Source organism: Dendrobates tinctorius, unplaced genomic scaffold (assembly GCF_039654945.1).
Source record: "Dendrobates tinctorius isolate UK_male_01 unplaced genomic scaffold, ASM3965494v1 ptg000098l, whole genome shotgun sequence".
NCBI lineage: Eukaryota > Metazoa > Chordata > Amphibia > Anura > Dendrobatidae > Dendrobates > Dendrobates tinctorius.
Genome location: NW_027361766.1, coordinates 23172280 through 23192685, shown reverse-complemented (window position 1 = coordinate 23192685; position 20406 = coordinate 23172280).

The following is a 20406-nucleotide window of genomic DNA, read 5'->3' as shown; positions in this document are numbered from 1 at the left end:
CAAACTGTCTAGATAGGACAGGAAAGGATACTGTCTGCAATCTCGCAAAAACCCTAAGAAAAAATCCAACATGTCTGATATGCAAAAATACTGAGGCCACACGACCTCTCCCCCACTAAATCAGTACTCTGGTGTGAACTGGACACAAAACAAAAGATACTGATATAACAGGGGATTAGAAATACCGAAAAGACTGACATGAGCTGTGGCATATGGAACAGAGTCCAGCACAGGTCCCAGCCGGGAACAAGGCTGAACTCACACCAGCAAAGCAGAAATCAGAGGAAGGCAAAACATGGATCAAATGCAGAAAGATTCAAGCAGACAAATAACTTATCTGAAAGATGCAGGACAAAGCAGGAGGCAAGCAGACTTCCAAAATGCTCAGGAAGAAAACCAAATCACCGGCAACCACTGAAGAAAGGTTGCTCACTTAAATCTCTCCAGTCTGTAACACCTGACCTCCAATCATCCTCCTCAGGTGATTGACTTCTGTCAGCCAGACCAGCTCCATTACCACCAGCAACCACCAGAGGGAGCCCAAACTGAGAAGCCAGGTCAAAAGTGTTCACAACAATCTTCTCTGTTGCTCTGTGCTGCTTTTGCTCTGGGCATCTGTTGCTGTGTTACTCTGGGGTTCTGCTTCACTCTGGGCCCGTAACCTGTTGGCAGTGGAATCAGATCAGGACAGGACAATTAATGAACAATACATTAAATCTGCTTGTCACAATACAGAAAAATAAAACTTTTCAGGTATGGATCGCTCTCTACGTTGAAATTGTCACAGGTAAAAGGTGCTATTGTCAGCTTATTCACAAAAAGGAATAGATGGAAGGCAATTGCATAGAATTATAAGAAAGGAGGTGAGTCATAAAATTATAAAACGTGGCAAACCCACGCAGGAGGAGATCTGGAACCAGCTAAATTATTATTATTATGTATTATTATAGCGCCATTTATTCCATGGTGCTTTACATGTGAGGAGGGGTATACATAATAAAAACAAGTACAGTAATCGTAAACAATAAAAGTCATGACTGGTACAGGAGGAGAGAGGACCCTGCCCGTGAAGGCTCACAATCTACAATTAAAGCTTCTGAAACTTATCAGGGTGATTTTTGGGTTTGTAAATCATTCACTTGAAAATTTTTGTTCACAGATGCTCCAGAGCTAAAGTGCACAGAAGAATGGGCAAACCTGGGTAGAGACATACCCCAAAAGACTTGCGGCATTAATTGCAGCGAAAGGTGGTCCTGCAAGGTCTTGGGGGAGTGAATACAAATGCACATCACAATTTTCAGATTTACATTTTTTTTTTAAATATTTATTAAACCATGTATCATTTCTTTTTCCTGCACTGCAGACAGCGAAAGATAATTATAGACTAATTTTAGCCCCCATAATGTTAATGTTGTTATTACATTACCGGTCAGAAGTTTGGATACAACCATTCATAGTTTCCTTGTTATTATTGGAATTGTAGATTCAGACTGAAGGCAGCAAACTCACCAGGGAACTCAGGGAGACAAGGAGTAAAGAAACACGTGTGACACAACATAGGATATGTGGTAAACCTTAGCTTCCTCAAAGTAGATACTTTTAGGACTCCCTCACACTGGCGAGACATCATCACATTGCACTCTGACCAATGTTATTAAATGAGTCAGTGCTCATCTGTGAGTTTTTCCTCAGCTCTAATCGAACTGAGGAAAAAATAGGCTGCAAGTGGATTCAAGAATCGGATCATACTCGCCAATGCAAGTCAATGGAGGCAAGAAAGAAATCGGATTTCACACGGACCATTCGTATATCGCTTGATTTGTAAGCACACATCTCATAGGAAAGCCGACATTTCATAAGTCAGTAAATTTACAGCCCAAACCGTCAGAATAGGATAAAATGTATAAAAATATATAGTGGGGTCAATAAGTATTTGATACACTGCCAATTTTGCAAGTTTTCCCACCTATAAAGAATGGAGAGGTCTGTAAGTTTTATTGTAGGTACACTTCAGCTGTGAGAGACAGAATCTAAAAATTTAAAAAATTCCATTATATGATTTTTGCATATTTAATTTGCATTTTATTGCATGAAATAAGTATTTGATACAATAGAAAAACAATAGAAAAACAGAACTTAATATTTGGTACAGAAACCTTTGCTTGCAACTACTGAGGTCAGACGTTTCCTGTAGTTCTTGACCAAGATTGCACACACTGTAGCAGGGATTTTGGCCTACTCTTCCATACAGTTCTTCTCCAGACCGTTCTGGGCTGTTTCTGGGCAACATTGAGTTTCAACTATTTTCTATTAGGTTCAGGTCTGGAGACTGGCTAAGGCTACTTTCACACTTGCGTCTTTTTGCGCTGCGCTGTGTGCGCAGTGCAAACATGCATAAAAACGCATCATGCGCTTTTTAATGCGTTTTCTTGTTTTTTGCACATGGTTTTTGCAAAAAAGCATGCTTTTTTTGCGCTGACATGCGCATGACCATGTGCACGTCAGCACTCCCATAGACTTTAATGGGGTTTGGGTGAATTTCGTGCGCATTGCGTGCGCATGCTTTTTTTTGAGACAGGTCGGACGCACAAAAAATGCAACAGGATGCATTTTGTGCGCCCGGGCGCACACTACAAAAAAACGCATGCACATACAAACGCGTACAAATGCATGACAATGCGCACCCATGTTAAATAAAGGGGAAAAACGCATGCGCATTTATGCACAAAAACGCAGCGCAAAAAACGCAAGTGTGAAAGTAGCCTAAGCCACTCCAGGACCTTGAAAAGCTTCTTTTGGAGCCACTCTTTAGTGTCCTGTAGATATTAATGTCTGAGTCCCACTAGTGGATCACATCTAATGTGAGAGCTGCGAGCGGGAGCCAAGTGTTAGTGTTCTGTGCTCCGATACTCTCGCATTAATTTCTCCATCTCCTCTGCTGCTGGAGTCAGCGGGAATGGCACTGCACTCAGGTGATATCCGAGGGCAGTGCTATGTTTCACACGCACCCATAGACTTATATGGGTGTGTGATCCGAATTCAGAATGCAGTCGATGTAAGCTGCGGCTTTTTTCCTCACCGATCGCAATCCGATCGGAGAAAGAAACAAACGCAATTGAAAACAGAAGCATAGGATTAAATAGGTATGAATACAATTGAATCTTGAATCGGATTGCATTCCTCCGATTTAATCATAAGTAGAAGCGAGCCCTAACAAGTCCCCTACATATAATAAACTAGAACCCTTTAGTACCTTTCACTAAAGGAGGTTTTACCTTATTAAACCTATTAAATAATTAAATAAAAAACACAACACAGGGTCTCCCCTAATTTTGATAACCAGCCTAGTGAAAGCAGACAGCTGCAGGCTTATATTATCAGACTGGGAAGGTCCCTGATTATTGTGCCCTTCCCAAGCTAAAAATACCAGCCTGCAGCTGCCACAGAATTGGCACATCACATGTGATATATCAGTTCTGGCACTTCTCCCCGGCTCTTCCTAATTGCCCTGGTGCAGTAGCAATCAGGGTAATGGTTTCTGAGGTTGATGTCAGCTGTGTAATGTCAGCTTGCATCAAGCCCTGGTGTTACTAATGGAAAGGTTTTTATCCTGCACCCCCATTGCTAACCCAGTAAGTTAAAAGAAAAAAAAAGCACAAATATTTTATAATTTAAAAAACACCCCCAACTCTAGTCAAGTTTAACCAGTTTCTTAAAAAAAAAAAAAGCCATCCAGTCCATGGAATCCAAAGTAGTCCACAAATGGGAACCTAAAAGAAATAAAAAGAGAGGTAATGAAATAAAAACAAGAAACGGTCCCTCATTCACCAAATTATTAAAAAATAGGTGTAATAAAGTTATATATCTTTTATTCTTAAATATTCCAGCTGTGCGCGCCATATTGCATGGTCTTTTTTCTTCCTATTCTTACATAGTTGTTTCATGCAGGACGCAGCACCCTCTTTTCAATTTTTGTCCTAAGTGCACCCATTGTTATGTGTTTGCTCTGTCAGTAAGTCAGTAATGTCATTGCTTGTGAGACATGACCGGGAGTGACCTATGAAGCGTTGTGTTCAGAACGATACTTCACAGGTTGCAGCACGGAATCAAATTTGCCAGCTCCCATGAGACCCAGCGTCTCTGAACAGCAATGACGTCGGCTCAGAGTCGCTGAGTCACACTGCCCTCTACAAGACTCCAGTATTAGGCTATGTGCCCACGTTGCAGAAATGCTGCGGAAATGTCCGCAGCATTTCCGCATCTCCCTGCCGCGGGTAAAACACATGCGAAATTCGCATGCATTTTCCCGCAAAACACAAGTGTTATGCAAGCATTTTTAGCTTACAGAATGCTTGCACTTTTCCAAGTGATTTGAAGCATCGCTTGGAAAAGTGATTGACAGGTTGATCACACTTGTCAAGCATAGTGCTTGGCAAGTGTGAGCAACTTTTTATTATTGAGGCTGCCTATGTGGCATCAATAGTAAAAGACAGAATGTTAAAAATGATAACAAAAATAAAAAATATGGTTATTCTCACCTTCCGACGGCCCTCGATCTCTTCAGCGGCGCTCCCGGTATGTTCCGCTCCCAGGAATGATTTGTGCGAAGGACCTTTGTGACGTCACGATCGCGTGACCGCGATGTCATCTGAGGTGATTCTTGCAATGCATCCCTGGGAACGGAAGATGCCGACAGCGCCAATGAGAGCCGGGAGGACTCCGGGGGCCATCAGAGGGTGAATATATCACTATTTTTTACTTTAATTCTATTTTTTACAGGATTATGATACCCAGGGCATGGAGGAGAGTCTGCTCTCCTCCAGACACTGGGTATCATCCGCAGATGAAGAGCTCACTTTATGCATGGTGGGCATAGCCACATGCGTATTAGTGAGCATTTCAATGCATTCCTATGGCGGCGGAATCGCCGCAATTCCACAGAAATAATGGACATGATGCGGATTTTACCACTATGCAATTCTGCTGCGGTAAAATCCGCAGCATTGGCACAGCAACTGCAGAATCACACAGGATTGCATGGGGATGCGTTTTTTAAGCATTTCCGCTGCGGCAAAAAACACGGCAGAAACGCTTAAAAAACGCAACATGTGCACACAGCCTTAGGTATTAGGTATGCGAAAACATATAGTGGCAAGCACCGCCAAAAGTATTGAGATAAACATAATGCATATATTGTAATTACCAGTGAGAAAAGAATGTGCAATAAACAGGGATCTCTCAGAAATAACATTTTATTGATACAAAACTACAAGCCAAAATTAATTATAAATACTTAACAAAGCCCATGGCCTAACAATACTAACCACCACACAACTTGTAATACAGTTGTGGACACCCTAGTCCACAATATGGCACAAGTTGATGTGAACACACGTCGTGATTGCCTCTATAATTACAATGCAATATAACAGAAAAAATGCTGTAATAAATGCAAATATTCCAATGTGCCAATATACAATATGTGAAGGAATAAAGGAGAAAAAAAAATGCATTATTAAAGTCTAATGTTGTGCAATAGAAACAAAAACAATAACAAATAACACATATCAACACAGATGAAAAAGGATGGGAACATCCAAAATACATGAACAACCCCTATAAGATGGAACATGTGAGAAATGTAAGTGTCAACCAATTGTTGTCTACTGACATAAAAGGCAAAAAGGAAGTATATACATGTGGCTGCAATTGAAAACCCTACATCAATAAAGCAGGTGTCACGAAACAGCTATCATGTGACCTGGGACCAGCGGTTCCTTCCCTGTCCCTAACACTAGGGGTCGCCCTAGCTCGCCATACTCCCCGGGATACTTATGAAGGTGAAGATGCCGAGGCCTCCGCCCTTGCCTTGTCTCCTGAGTTAGCCCTCAGTCTGTTCCCTTCCCCTACCCAGGGAAGAGGGGCGCAACTGTTCACTCTAATACACCAACCCGACAAACAAGGCAACACAAACAAGGGTTAACAGAAAACACCAGGCATACAAAATATTCACTCACATACACATGTGGTCAGAATTGTTGGTACCCCTTGTTTAATGACAGAAAAACCCAAAATAGTCACAGAAATAATTTTAATCTGATAAAAGTAATAATAAATCAAAAATCTATGAAAGTGAACAAATGAACGTCAAACGTTGCTTTTCAACCATGCTTCCACAGAATTTTAAAAAAATAATAATCTCATGGAATAGGCCTGGACAGAAATGATGGCACCGTTAACTTATTATTTTGTTGCACAACCATTTTAGGCAATCACTGCAATCAAACAATTCCTGTAACTGTCAATGAGACTTCTGCACCTCTCGACAGGTATTTTGGCCCACTCCTCAAGAGCAAACTGCTTCAGTTGTCTCATGTTTGAAGGTTGCCTTTTCCAGATGGCATGTTTCAGCTGTTTCCAAAGATGCTCAGTAGGATTTAGATCAGGGCTCATAGAAGGCCACTTCAAAATAGTCAACTGTTTTCCTCTTTGCCATTCTTGGGTGTTTTTAGCTGTGTCTTTTGGGTCATTATCCTATTGTAAGACCCATGACCTGCAACTGAGACCAAGCTTTATGACACTGGGCAGCACATTTCTCTCTAGAATCCCTTGATATTCTTGATATTTCATTATACCCTGCACAGATTCCAAGCACCCTGTGCCAGATGCAGCAAAGCAACCCTAGAACATAACAGAGCCTCCTCCATGTTTCACAGTAGGGACAGTGTTCTTTTCTTTATATGCTTCATTTTTCCGTCTGTGAACATAGAGCTGATGTGCCTTGCCAAAAAGTTCCATTTTTGTCTCATCTGTCCATAGGACATTCTCCCAGAAGCTTTGCGTCACAATCCATTTTTGGATCATGTCAGATTCTGGATTCTCTTATATAAACCTTTTTTCCTTTCAAGCCATCGGGGGTTAATATCAGTTTCACCCCCCGGTAGCCGCTGGTGTAATTGCATGGCTGGTCTGTTTGCTATGCAGGTGGTTGACCACTCCCACCTTCCTTTAAAAGGTCACCAGGTGCTGCAGCTCACGGTTGGTGATACACTTCCTTTTGATACCAACCGTGGTGAAGACTGGAGGTACCTGGTGCAGTGGTGGTTCAGCTTATCAGGAGCAGTGGTGGTTCTGCTGAAAGCTGAGTTCAGGAGCCTTAGGCTCCCATTTTACTTAGCGACGCACCAGTGATCCCGACAACGATACGACTTGGTAAAGGATTGCTGGTACGTCGCTAAATGATTGCTAGTAAGCTGCCAAACAGGCAGATCTCTTCAGCGACGCAGCAACCATCCAGCGATCCTCGGCGGTCGTTGGTACCTTGTCACACAGCAGCGATTCTGAATGATTCCAGCGTGCGTCCCTGAGTTCTGTGTCGCTAACGAGGTCAATTGTCGGGTCAAACACAGCGATGCGTGCTGGCCAGAGGGAGGCCGACGACGAAAAAATGGCCCAGGACATTCGAGAACGATCAGCGATATCCAGCGGGGGGGGGGCGGTCGCTTCAGCGTGTCACATGTAGTGAGATCGCTGGCGATGTCGCTGTTGAGTCACAAAATCGGTGACACTTCAGCGATCTTGCTAGCGATCTCGCTATGTGAGAAGGGGGCTTTACTCTGCTGCACGGTGCATTGCAGCAGATAAAGCTAAGCTTTGTTTTTTAGTTGATTTAACCCCGAGGTGTCTGTTTTATCTTTCCTTTGGTTTTTGGTGCAGTTCACTTTTTTCCCTGTTTCACCTCCTGGGGAGGAGGTTCGGGGTTTAGCTCATGGCTAAACAGGAGATAGGGACAGGTCGGTGACTTGGGCCACACTACCATCAAGTGTACCCCCAAGTTAAGGAAAGTCAGGGCACCCCCTTAGCCTGAGGGGCAGTTCAGGAGCCCAGGTTCCTCGTCCCCTGTTTTCCCACTACTGCACCGTGACACTTTGTGGCTTGTCAACATGTAGTTTGTCAAATTCTAGTCTGGCTTTTTTATGATTTTTTTCAACAATGCTGTCCTCCTTGGTCATCTCCCATGAAGTCCACTTTGGCTCACGCAACGATGGATGGTGCAATCTGACACTGATGTTCCTTGAGCGTGAAGTTCACCTTTAATCTGTATAGAAGTTTTTCTGGGCTCTTTTGTTACCATTCTTATTATCCGTCTCTTTGATTTGTCATCAATTTTCCTCCTGCGGCCACGTCCAGGGGGGATGGCTACAGTCGCATGGAGCTTAAATTTCTGAATAATATGTACAACTGTCGTCACAGGAACAGCAAGCTGCTTGGAGATGGTCTTATAACTTATACCTTTAACATGTTTGTCTATAATTTTCTTTCTAATCTCCTGAGACAACTCTTTCCTTCGCTACCTCTGGTCTATGTTGAGTGTGATACACACCATGTCCCCAAACAGCACAGTGAGTATCTGTAGCCCTCTATACAGGCCACTCACTGATTCCAAGATTGTAGTCACTTGTGATGCTAATTAGTGGACACACCTTGATTTAACATGTCCCTTTTGTCACATTATTTTCAGGTGTACCATCATTTCTGTTCAGGCCTATTTCCTGATATTTACTTTTTTTAAAATTTAGTGGAAGCATGGTTGAAAAGCAATGTCTGACTTTCATTTGTTCATTGTCACAGATTTTTGATTTATTATTACTTTTGTCATATTGAAGTTATTTCTGTGACCATTTTGGGTTTTTCTGTCATTAAACGAGGGGTATCAACAATTTTGACCACGTGTGTATAACAGAGCCATGCACCGGGACGTGGAGGTAGGGGAATAAACCAAAATAGAGAAGGATAGGGAATTACCACACAAACCAAGCAACAGTCATTAATAACTCCTCCAACTCTCCTTCTCATAACAACTCCTCTCCCTCCGTTAGCCATGCAGCAATAAAGCTAGTTCTGACAAAGATTTGTAGCAGATCCCAGATTATAAAGTGAAAAGAAGTGACTAACCGAGCTCAGCTGTGAGCACAGGGATTTCCAAAATGTCCAATTAACCCTTGTTCTGCCAGAAGGAATAAATCATTTAAAATGAAGGTGAAGTGCTTCTTCTCAGCGCCGGAGTAGGAGCAATCAGACGCTGTGGTATTCTGGTTCCACACTGTTGCAGTAACCCCGTGACAGTACCCCCTCTTCTACGAGGGACCTTTGGGACCTCAGGACCAGGCCAATCGGGATGAGCCACGTGAAAAGCCTGGGCCAGTCTGGCTGCATGAACATCAGATGCTGGTACGCACATCGTCTCCTCAGGACCGTACCCCCTCTAATATACCAGATACTGAAGCGACCGTCGAACAAGACGAGCATCCAAGATCTTCGCAATCTGAAACTCCAAGCTTCCATCGACAATGACAGGAGATGGTGGTAGAGGTGATGGACTGAAGGTGCAACATATTTTTTGAAGAGAGAAGGATTAAATACATTATGGATCCTAAAGGGAGGGGCTAAAGCAAGGCGAAATGCTATGGGATTGATGATGGCTATGATCTTATAAGGACCAATAAACCTACGACCCAGTTTCCAAGACAGAACCTTCAGCTTAACCGCTTCCCAACTGCCAACGGTAGATAAACGTCGGCGCTTGCTGGGTATTGTGCAGCGCCAACGTTTGTCTACGGTCAGTGGTTTTGTGCCCACCGGTCCCCCACGTACTTTATAACGAGGGGATCCTGGCGCACAATGCTTCCTGTGACCTCTGATCTCATCGAGACCTGGTTGGTTCAGGTCCTGATGACGTCAGCGTCACACCAGCCAATGAAAGTGATCACTGGGAAAGTTTGTTGTAGCATAGTAACGCTGTTTCTCCTCTGATCTCCTGTCAGTGAGAAATTAGAGGAGAAACAGTGTGACAAGTGCTGCTGGCAACAGCTGTACTAATCAGCGATCTTGTCATAAAGTAAAAAACAGATACAGCAGGTTAGGGTTAGTGCTATACTTAGGATTAGGGTTAGTGCTATAGTTAGGGTTAGGGTTAGCGCTATAGTTAGGGTTGCTATTAGGATTACTGTTAAGGTTAGGGTTTGTGCTATAGTTAGGGTTAGTGCTATTGTGGCGCCCCTGAGGCTCAGTCGCCACAGAGGTACTGCACCTTCTCCTAAGGTGTAGTGCCCCACCATCCGGGTAAGTGGGGAACTCCTTTCCACGCTGAAACTCTCGCATCCCACACAACAGGGTAGTTCTGCACAACCACATAGCGGCTCAGTGCTTAGAGAGTAGCAGAGCACCTTTGGTGGTTCCCTGCTTGGAACACTGGATGTGCTGGGAGGTGGGTGGAGTTGAGATCCATATAAAAAATGGGGAAGGTTTAGAATTACAGGTCAGTCAGTGGGTTCAGTCTGACTGGAGGTCAGAGGAGAGAAGGACAGTCAGTCAGGAGAGTCTAAGGACGGGTCTGAGAAGAAGGAGTGCTGCAGCTGCCTCAGTGATAGGAGCCAGCAGGCATGGGAAAGGGAAAAGAAGGAGAAAGACGTAGAACTGCAACCTAAGCTTCCATAAGAGAGAGAAAAACAAGTACGGAACGAAGGAACAGAGAGAACAGAGAAGAGACGTGGGTTGGAAGAGGAACCCTGCCTATAGGTTCTCAGCACAAGGCCGGGGTCCGGTCCCCGAGGTTGTATGGACACTTATGGTTCTGCAGCAGACACCGGTGGAGTAGTTGGCTGTAAATGCATTACTCCCATCCAAGACTTGGGGCACAACAGCATCTGCATAGAGAGCTGGGACTCAGGAGAAGGGAGTCCCCGAAGTAGGCTACAGCTGTCTGCCGTACAAGGAGAGTTCTAGGGAACATCTAGTAAGAGGTATTCCAGGGTAACTCAGTACTGGAGTACTTCACACCTTAAGGCGCATTGTCGGAGTCGTTCAGGAAAGGGATATGTTGGAGAGGAGAGTCCTGACTTGCCCGGGAGGTTGATTGAGTCTCTATCCCGGAGGACACGGCACGGAGGCGGGCACCAGTGTGTACCACGAACTGTGAGTAAAGCTTTGGAACTGCAAGCCCTGGTGTCTTCCATTCATTTGTGCGCTAACACCGTCAGCACCGCTACATCTGGGTACCAGCATCCCTCACACCGCCTGCGCCTATCCTCATCCATTGCAATTACACTGCCCTGGAGTTACAGCTTCACCTGTGGGGAGCTACACCATCTTTGCTGCAACACACCATCAGCCCCAGAGGATTTGCATGCAGAGTTGGCTTAACATCTTGCTTGCCAAACACCACAGGTGGCGTCCCGAACTATTCCATTCCACATTAACTCCATATACATTTCGCCATTGACTTGGGTGCCCAGGGCCATGGTCCGGGTCACTGCTGCTGTGACACATTCCCCTGATACTGGCCTGGTACCAAGTACCCCACAGCCCTGGGAGGGCGACCCAACTTGGCGTCACGAACAGGATGACGAGACCCAATGCCATCGGGTTCTGTGAGCCTAAGATTTGTTGGACTGTACACTTTTGAAAATGTGCCGAAGACCCAATTTAATAGACTGTAAAATGGACATTAGAAATAGCCGCTGGCGCAGAGAAGAAGGGCGTGAAGAGATGGGAGGTCCTAGGAAAAGACCGCAAAGAGTCTTGGGCCTCCCCTGCCTGAATTACTTTGTGACAGCGACATGGCCCACCCCCCGAGGGGTTCATATACTGGCTTGGTATGGAGGCGCTGGAAGAAGATGCCGCCCCGGGAAGGAGGGGCAGAAGAAGCCAGTGGCGGGAAAGGGGCCGAGGCAGGAAGAAGAATGCCAGAACGCCATGATGAAAAGAGAGAAGTCAGAAGAACAGGGGGAGGAGAGGCCACTCACTCCTAGGCCGCCCCTGCGGATGCTGCGACCGCTGATACATCCTCTGCAGCTGCCACCACCACCTTACAACCGATGTTGCCATTGGGTGAGTCCCGTCCGGACGAGATACTGTATATGAGGGCACTGGAGCAGAACGGAGGGCCGGGACCACGCCCCCGCCTGGTCCGGATGCGGCTGTACCGACCTCCACCGACGACCCTGGCTGAGACCGGCCTGGCCCCGACACTGATCCAACTGCGGCCCATCCCACCAGTCACCCCGGGATTTGCGGCTGCTGCCATCTACCACCAGGTACCGGAGCCCGAACCGCGGCTGGAAATTCCAGGTATGAATACTGCCCCGGGGTTGACCCTAGCTTTGGGAGCGGAACCCCTGGATAGGAATGGCCCAGTTGACCTCAGCCGACGATCTCCGACTGCAGTACCATTGACTGAAGTCCCAATGGACACTGAGGAGTCAGATCCAGAGGAATTAGTGACGGCGCCGGCTGAATCGCCAACAGCGGTGGACGTTTCTATGGCCCTTTCGATTACCCCGACCAGTTCCTATCTCTCCCTGTGGGAAGCAGAGTATATGCGGTTAGCAAGTAATCAACAAAATGAAGATACCACATCTGGTAGCGGTACCCAAGCTTCCAGAACCCCAGGAGGGGACCAGCATTAAGAAAATTTACAGTAACTCTCGTTACCCAGGAGGGTTTGTTGCACCAGTTGTGCCTTTTTGTTTGCTCATCATGGTTTAATTTTTGGTTTTCCCAGTGTTGCCCTGTGTTGTTGGCAGCGTTTTCCAATTTGAACTAGCGATCATAAACTTGGAGTGATCCAAAAACTCTTGCTTGTAAATAGTTCCACCTCTTTAGGTGCCCTCTCTTGGTTTTACATAAAGACATTTTGCGAAGATGATGTCAAGATTTTACATAAGGACACTTTGCGAAGATGATGTCTACCTCAAAGGACACTGCAAGAGATCCTGGCTGGGAGCGGTGTCCAGCACTTACAAGAATAATTGTTGAAAGTTTTAATGCAAATTATTTTTGATAATGATGTATCTTATGAGAGTATTAGTAACTAGGAAATGGCTTTTAATGTTTTGATACAGATATGAAAGATTTGAATAAAGAGTGAAAATGTGAATGTGAACTAGGTATCACTTGAAAGAGAATATAAAAAGTACGCTAGAAAGAGAAAGGAAATGTGTACTAGAGAAGGAAAGCTGAATAATACTGAAGTGATAGTGAGTCACAGATAATAGCACTTAGAATTGAGTAAAGTATGAAAAATTGCACTTTTTGACTTGAAATTTAGACACTTAATCAAGAATTGTTTGTAACGTTCAAGAAACAATGCCTCCTATATTAGGAAGTTTAGGACAAGAAATGTTTATGCAGCATTATAAAATTTTGTATGTTCCTGTACTGTCAACTTTGTTGTCTTGCACCCCGCGGACGTGCTGTGTTTAACGGGGGGTATGTGGCGCCCCTGAGGCTCAGTCGCCACAGAGGTACTGCACCTTCTCCTAAGGTGTAGTGCCCCACCATCCGGGTAAGTGGGGAATTCCTTTCCATGCTCCAACTCTCGCATCCCACACAACAGGGTAGTTCTGCACAACCACATAGCGGCTCAGTGCTTAGAGAGTAGCAGAGCACCTTTGGTAGTTCCCTGCTTGGAACACTGGATGTGCTGGGAGGTGGGTGGAGTTGAGATCCATATATAAGATGGGGAAGGTTTAGAATTACAGGTCAGTCAGTGGGTTCAGTCTGACTGGAGGTCAGAGGAGAGAAGGACAGTCAGTCAGGAGAGTCTAAGGACGGGTCTGAGAAGAAGGAGTGCTGCAGTTGCCTCAGTGATAGGAGCCAGCTGGCACGGGAAAGGGAAAAGAAGGAGAAAGACGTAGAACTGCAACCTAAGCTTCCATAAGAGAGAGAAAGACTAGTACGGAACGAAGGAGCAGAGAGAGCAGAGAGGAGACGTGGGTTGGAAGAGGAACCCTGCCTATAGGTTCTCAGTGCAAGGCTGGGGCCCAGTCCCCGAGGTTGTATGGACACTTATGGTTCTGCAGCAGACACCGGTGGAGTAGTTGGCTGTAAATGCATTACTCCCATCCAAGACTTGGGGCACAACAGCATCTGTATAGAGAGCTAGGACTCAGGAGAAGGGAGTCCCCGAAGTAGGCTACGGCTGTCAGCCGTACAAGGAGAGTTCTAGGGAACATCTAGTAAGAGGTATTCCAGGGTAACTCAGTACTGGAGTACTTCACACCCTAAGGTGCATTAGCGGACTCGTTCAGGAAAGGGACATGTTGGCGGAGTGTTGGAGAGGAGAGTCCTGACTTGCCCGGGAGATTGATTGAGTCTCTGCCCTGGAGGACACGGCACGGAGGCGGGCACCAGTGTGTACCACAGACTGTGAGTAAAGCTTTGGAACTGCAAGCCCTGGTGTCTTCCATTCATTTGTGCGCTAACACCGTCAGCACCGCTACATCTGGGTACCAGCATCCCTCACACCGCCTGCGCCTATCCTCATTCATTGCAATTACACTGCCCTGGGGTTACAGCTTCATCTGTGGGGAGCTACACCATCTTTGCTGCAACACACCATTAGCCCTAGAGGATCTGCATGCAGCATTGGCTTAACATCTTGCTTGCCATGCACCACAGGTGGCGTCACAAACTATTCCATTCCACATTAACTACATATACATTTCGCCATTGACTTGGGCGCCCAGGGCCACGGTCCGGGTCACTGCTGCTGTGACACATTCCCCTGACACCGGCCCGGTACCGAGTACCCCACAGCCCTGGGAGGGTGACCCACTATAGTTAGGGTTACTGTTAGGGTTAGGGTTAGTGCTATAGTTAGGGTTACTGTTAGGGTTAGTGTTAGGCTAAAGTTAGGGTTAGGGTTACTGTTAGGGTTAGGGTTACTGTTAGGCTAAAGTTAGAGTTACTGTTAGTTAGGGTTAGTTTTACTGTTAGGCTAAAGTTAGTGTTACTCTCAGAGGTAGAGTTACTCTTAGAGTTAGGTTTACTGTTAGGGTTAGGGTTACTGTTAGGGTTACTGTTAGGCTAAAGTTAGTGTTATGAATGGGTCACCGAGGAGGATAGCAGGCCCAGGCTAAGCCACAGAAGACCAGACAGGTTGATAACTAAGTGGATTGCAGACCCCTGATCCTATCCACACAACTAGCAGTAGCCGTGGAGCGTACCTACGATGATCCTAGACGCCTCGACACAGCCGGAGAGCTAACTAAGCCTAAAGCAAGAAATGGGAAATCTAAACTGCCCCGGAGCAGACCCCAAAGGAGTAGATAGCCCCCAAACATATATCGTCGGTGAGACAAGATGAAAACACAAACGCAGGCAGGAAAATAGACTGAGCAAATGATGAGGCCCACACTGACTAGACAGGACAGGAAAAGAAAGACGCTGTCTGCAATCACGCAAAAAACCCTGCAAAAAGTCCTACACATCTGATGCACAAAAAACACTGAAATCGCACGACTTCGCCCCCACTATATCAGCACTCTGGTATAATCTGAAAGCAAAGCAAAAAGAGACCAATATAACAGGGGACAAAACAAACTGGCACAAGCAGTAACATATGGGCAGTGATTCAGCACAGCCCCAGCCGGAGCTGGCTGAACCGCACAAAGCAGAGACAGACAAAACCAGATCAAATGCAAACAGAATAGCAAATGAGCCACTTAGCTTAACCATGCAGGGACAGAGCAGGAGACATCAGACCTCAGAAGGCACAGGAAGAAAATCACCAGCAGGGATAGAGGGAGTCAGCTGTCTTAAATCCAAATCAGAAACCCCAGATCTCCAATCGTCATCCTCATTATCAGGTGGCCAGCCTCTGTCAATCAGATCAGCTCCACTACCTCCAGTAACCACCAGAGGGAGCTCAGAAAGAGAACTCGCAACCCCTCTGTCAATCTGACCAGCTCCACTAACTTCAGTAATAACCAGAGGGAGACCAGAAAGAGAATTCACAACAGTACCCACCCTTGAGGAGGGGTCACCGAACCCTCATCCACGCCACCAGGCTGGTCAGGATGGGCCCGGTGAAAGGCATGAACCAATCTTTCAGCATGAATGACAGAAGCAGAGACCCAAGAATTATCCTCCTGGCCATAACCCTTCCATTTGACCAAGTACTGGAGTCTCCGTCTAGCCAAACGAGAATCCAATATTTTCTCTACCTCATACTCCAGATTACCTTTGACCAATACAGGGTCAGGAGGCGCCGCCATGGGAACTACTGGCTCCACAAAACTCTTCAACAAAGATTTATGAAACACGTTATGAATCTTAAACATAACTGGAAGAGCCAAACGGAAAGAAACGGGATTAAGAATTTCCAAAATCTTATAAGGTCCAATGAATCTTGGCTTGAATTTTGGAGACGCAACCTTCATAGGGATATTCTTTGAAGACAACTAAACCATATCACCCACTTTAAACAGGGGACAAATGGTCCTATGCAGGTTGGAAAACCGTTGGGCTTCTTCCTGAGATTGGGACAACTTATCCACCACTTGGTCCCAAATCTGCTGAAATCTCTCTACCACAGAATCCACACTTGGGCAGGCCGAAGATTCCACCTGCCCTGAAGAAAATCGAGGATGAAATCCAAAGTTACAGAAAAAGGGCGACATCAAAGTGGCAGAACTAGCCCTATTGTTTAATGCGAATTCGGCCAAGGGCAAAAATGAGACCCAGTCATCCTGATCAGCAGATATGAAACATCTCAAATAGGACTCCAAGGTCTGGTTTGTTCCCTCAGTCTGCCCATTGGTCTGAGGATGAAATGCAGAGGAGAAAGATAACTGAATTTCCAGTTTGGAACCAAAAGCTCTCCAAAATCTGGAAACAAACTGGATTCCTCTGTCCGACACAATGTTCTCAGGAATCCCGTGCAACCGAACCACCTGTTGTAAAAACAAGGGCACCAACTCAGAAGAAGATGGCAACTTTGGGAGTGGTACAAGATGGACCATCTTAGAAAATCTTTCACAGATCACCCAGATAACAGTCATTTTCTGAGAGACAGGAAGATCAGAAATAAAATCCATTGAAATATGGGTCTATGGCCTCCTGGGCACCGGCAGGGGCATCAACAACCCACTAGAACGAGAACAGGGCTTGGACCGAGAACAAGTACCACAGGACTGCACAAAATTCCTAACATCACGAGATAAGGAAGGCCACCAAAAAGACTGACTCACCAAATCTCTGGTACAAAAATACCTGGATGACCAGCCAACGCGGAGCAATGAATTTCAGACATTACTCTTTCCTCCACTGATTAGGGACATACAATTTTCACATAGGGCAACATTCAGGTTTGTCCTCCTGAAATTCCTCCAGGGCACGTCTCAAATCGGGTGAGATGGCGGAAAGAACTACACCCTCATTTAGAATGGTAGTAGGCTCAGTCATATCAAGAGGATCCGAAAAGAAACTTGTAGAAAGGGCATCCGCCTTAACATTCTTAGTGCCTGGAAGAAAAGAGACCACAAAATTAAAACGCGTGAAAAACAAGGCCTACCTAGCCTGTCTAGGATTCAAGCGTTTAGCTGATTCAAGATAAATCAAATTCTTGTGGTCGGTGAGGACCATAACTTGATGTCTAGCTCTCTTCAACCAATGTCTCCACTCTTCAAATGCCCATTTCATGGCCAACAATTCCCGATTCCCCAGATCATAGTTACGTTCAGATGGGGAGAATTTTCTAGAAAAGAAGGCACAGGGATTCATCTTAGAAGTCCCCGGATCTCTTTGGGACAAAACGGCTCCTGCACCAATCTCAGAAGCATCTACCTCCACCTGAAATGGGCGTGAGGCATCAGGTTGCCATTGAACCGGAGCAGAAATAAATCTCCGCTTAAGCTCCTGAAATGCCAAGACTGCCTCTGGAGACCAATTCACCACATCAGCGCCCTTTTTGGTCAAATCAGTCAGTGGTTTAACAATACCTGAAAAATTACTTATAAATTTACGGTAGAAAATAGCAAACCCCAAAAACTTCTGGAGAGCTTTCAAAGAAGTGGGCTGAACCCAATCATAAATGGCCTGTATCTTGGCCGGGTCCATTTCAATAGCAGATGGGGCAAAATGAATCCCAAAAATGAAATCCTCTGTACACCAAAGAGGCACTTCGATCCCTTAACATACAGAGAATTTTCCCTCAAAATCCGGAACACAGTCCGGAAATGTTCCACATGAGAATCCCAATCACTGGAAAAGATCAAAATATCATCCAGATAAATTATCAAAAACTTATCCACAAAGTCCTGGAACATATCATTCATAAATGATTGGAAGACAGAAGGGGCATTAGAGAGCCCAAAAGGCATCACCAGGTACTCAACATGTCCCTCTGGAGTATTAAATGCCGTCCTCCATTCATCCCCGTGCTTGATGAGAATAAGATTATACACCCCCCTGAGGTCAAGCTTGGTAAACCAACAGGCACTTTTAACTCTGGAAAATAAATCAGAAATCAGGGGTAACAGGTACTGATATTTAACAGTGATTTTGTTAAGGGAACGACAGTCAATACATGGCCTTAATGAACCATCTTTCTTGGCCACAAAAAAAACCCAGCACCTAAAGGTGAAGAAGATGGTCTAATATGACCCTTCTCCAATGACTCCTTGATATAAGATCGCATAGCATCATGTTCGGGTACAGATAAGTTGAAAAGCCGACCCTTGGGAAATTTACACCCGGGCAATAACTCAATTGCACAGTCATAACTCCTATGAGGAGGCAAAGACGCAGACTTACTCTCACTAAATACATCAGAAAAAGCAGCCAAATAGTCAGGAATATCATGAGACTGGGGAGAGGTGGAGAAAACAGGAGTGTCACTAAGAACACATTGACAACCCCAACTCACCACAGACACAGATTTCCAATCGAAAACAGGATTATGAGTTTGCAACCAAGGATAACCCAGAACAATAGTATCAGGCAAATTGTGCAACACCAAAAATTTACAATTTTCTTGGTGGTCCGGGGCGACCCGCATTATCACCTGGGTCTAAAACTGGGGTTTATTCTCCGCCAAAGGAGTAGCATCAATACCCCTCAAAGGGATAGAAGTCCACAGGGGTATCATGGGAAAACCACAACGCTTAGCAAAGTACAAATCCATCAGATTCAAAGCTGCTCCTGAATCAACAAAAGCCTTAGCGGAAAATGTAGACAAGGAGCAGATCAGGGTAATCGCCAAAAGGAACAGGCTGTACATTGCCCACCGCAAATGTGTGAGCAAAACGCTTTTCTCGTTTAGGGTAGACAGAAATAGTAAGTCGTCCCCACAGAAAAAACACAACTTATTACGCCTTCTAAACTCCTGACGTTGCACCCTAGACAAAACACTATAGCATTCCATGGTTTCAGAAGTTCGTTCGAAAGGCGGCAACACCTCTTGTGTAGTTTTACGTTCATGTAAACGCCAATCAATTTGAATGGCCAATGACATAGAGTCATCAAGAACAGAGGGAACAGGAAATCCCACCATAACATCTTTTACGGTTTCTGCCAAACCTTTCCGAAAGAGAGCTGCTAGGGCATCGTCATTCCATTTAGTAAGGACTGCCCACTTTAGGAATATTTGACACTATAACTCTGCAGAATCCTGACCCTGGTTCAATGCCAATAAGGTTTTCTCAGCTTGATCAATAGCATTAGGTTCATCATACAACAACCCCAAGGCTTGAAAAAACGCATCCACATTACCCAGAATAGGATCTCCGGGTGTCAAAGAAAAGACCCAATCCTGGGGATCGCCGCGCAGCAGGAAGATGACAATTTCAACCTGCTGCACAGAGCTCCCCGATAAGTTATGTTTCAAAGCAAAAAATAGTTTACAATTATTCTTAAAATTCAAAAATTTAGACCGATCCCCTGAAAACTCATCAGGAGTAGGGATTTTTGGTTCAACAGCAGATGATTGAGCGAGATAGGCAGAAATTCCTTGCCCTTCAGCAGCGAGCTGCTCAACACGATCAGACAATTGCTTAGTCTCCATTTAGACAAAAAATATCCTCCTACAGCCCCAGAGAAAAAAAGAGGAAAAAATATTTTAAAAAAATTCTGACACTTTTTTTTTTTAAATTCTTTCCTTCTTTAGAGTACCCTAGAGTCTACAGTAAGGCTGATGATTCTGTTATGAATGGGTCACCGAGGAGGATAGCAGGCCCAGACTAAGCCACAGAAAACCAGAGAGGTTGGTAACTAAGTGGATTGCAGACCCCTGATCCTATCCACACAACTAGCAGTAGCCGTGGAGCGTACCTACGATGATCCTACACGCCTCGACACAGCCGGAGAGCTAACTAAGCCTAAAGCAAGAAAGGTGAAATCTAAACTGCCCCAGAGCAGACCCCAAAGGAATAGATAGCCCCCAAAACATATATTGTCGGTGAGACAAGATGAAAACACAAACGCAGGTAGGAAAATAGACTGAGCAAATGATGGGGCCCACACTGACTAGACAGGACAGGAAAGGAAAGACACTGTCTGCAATCACGCAAGAAACCCTGCAAATATCCAACATGTCTGATGCACAAAAAACGACTTCGCCCCCTC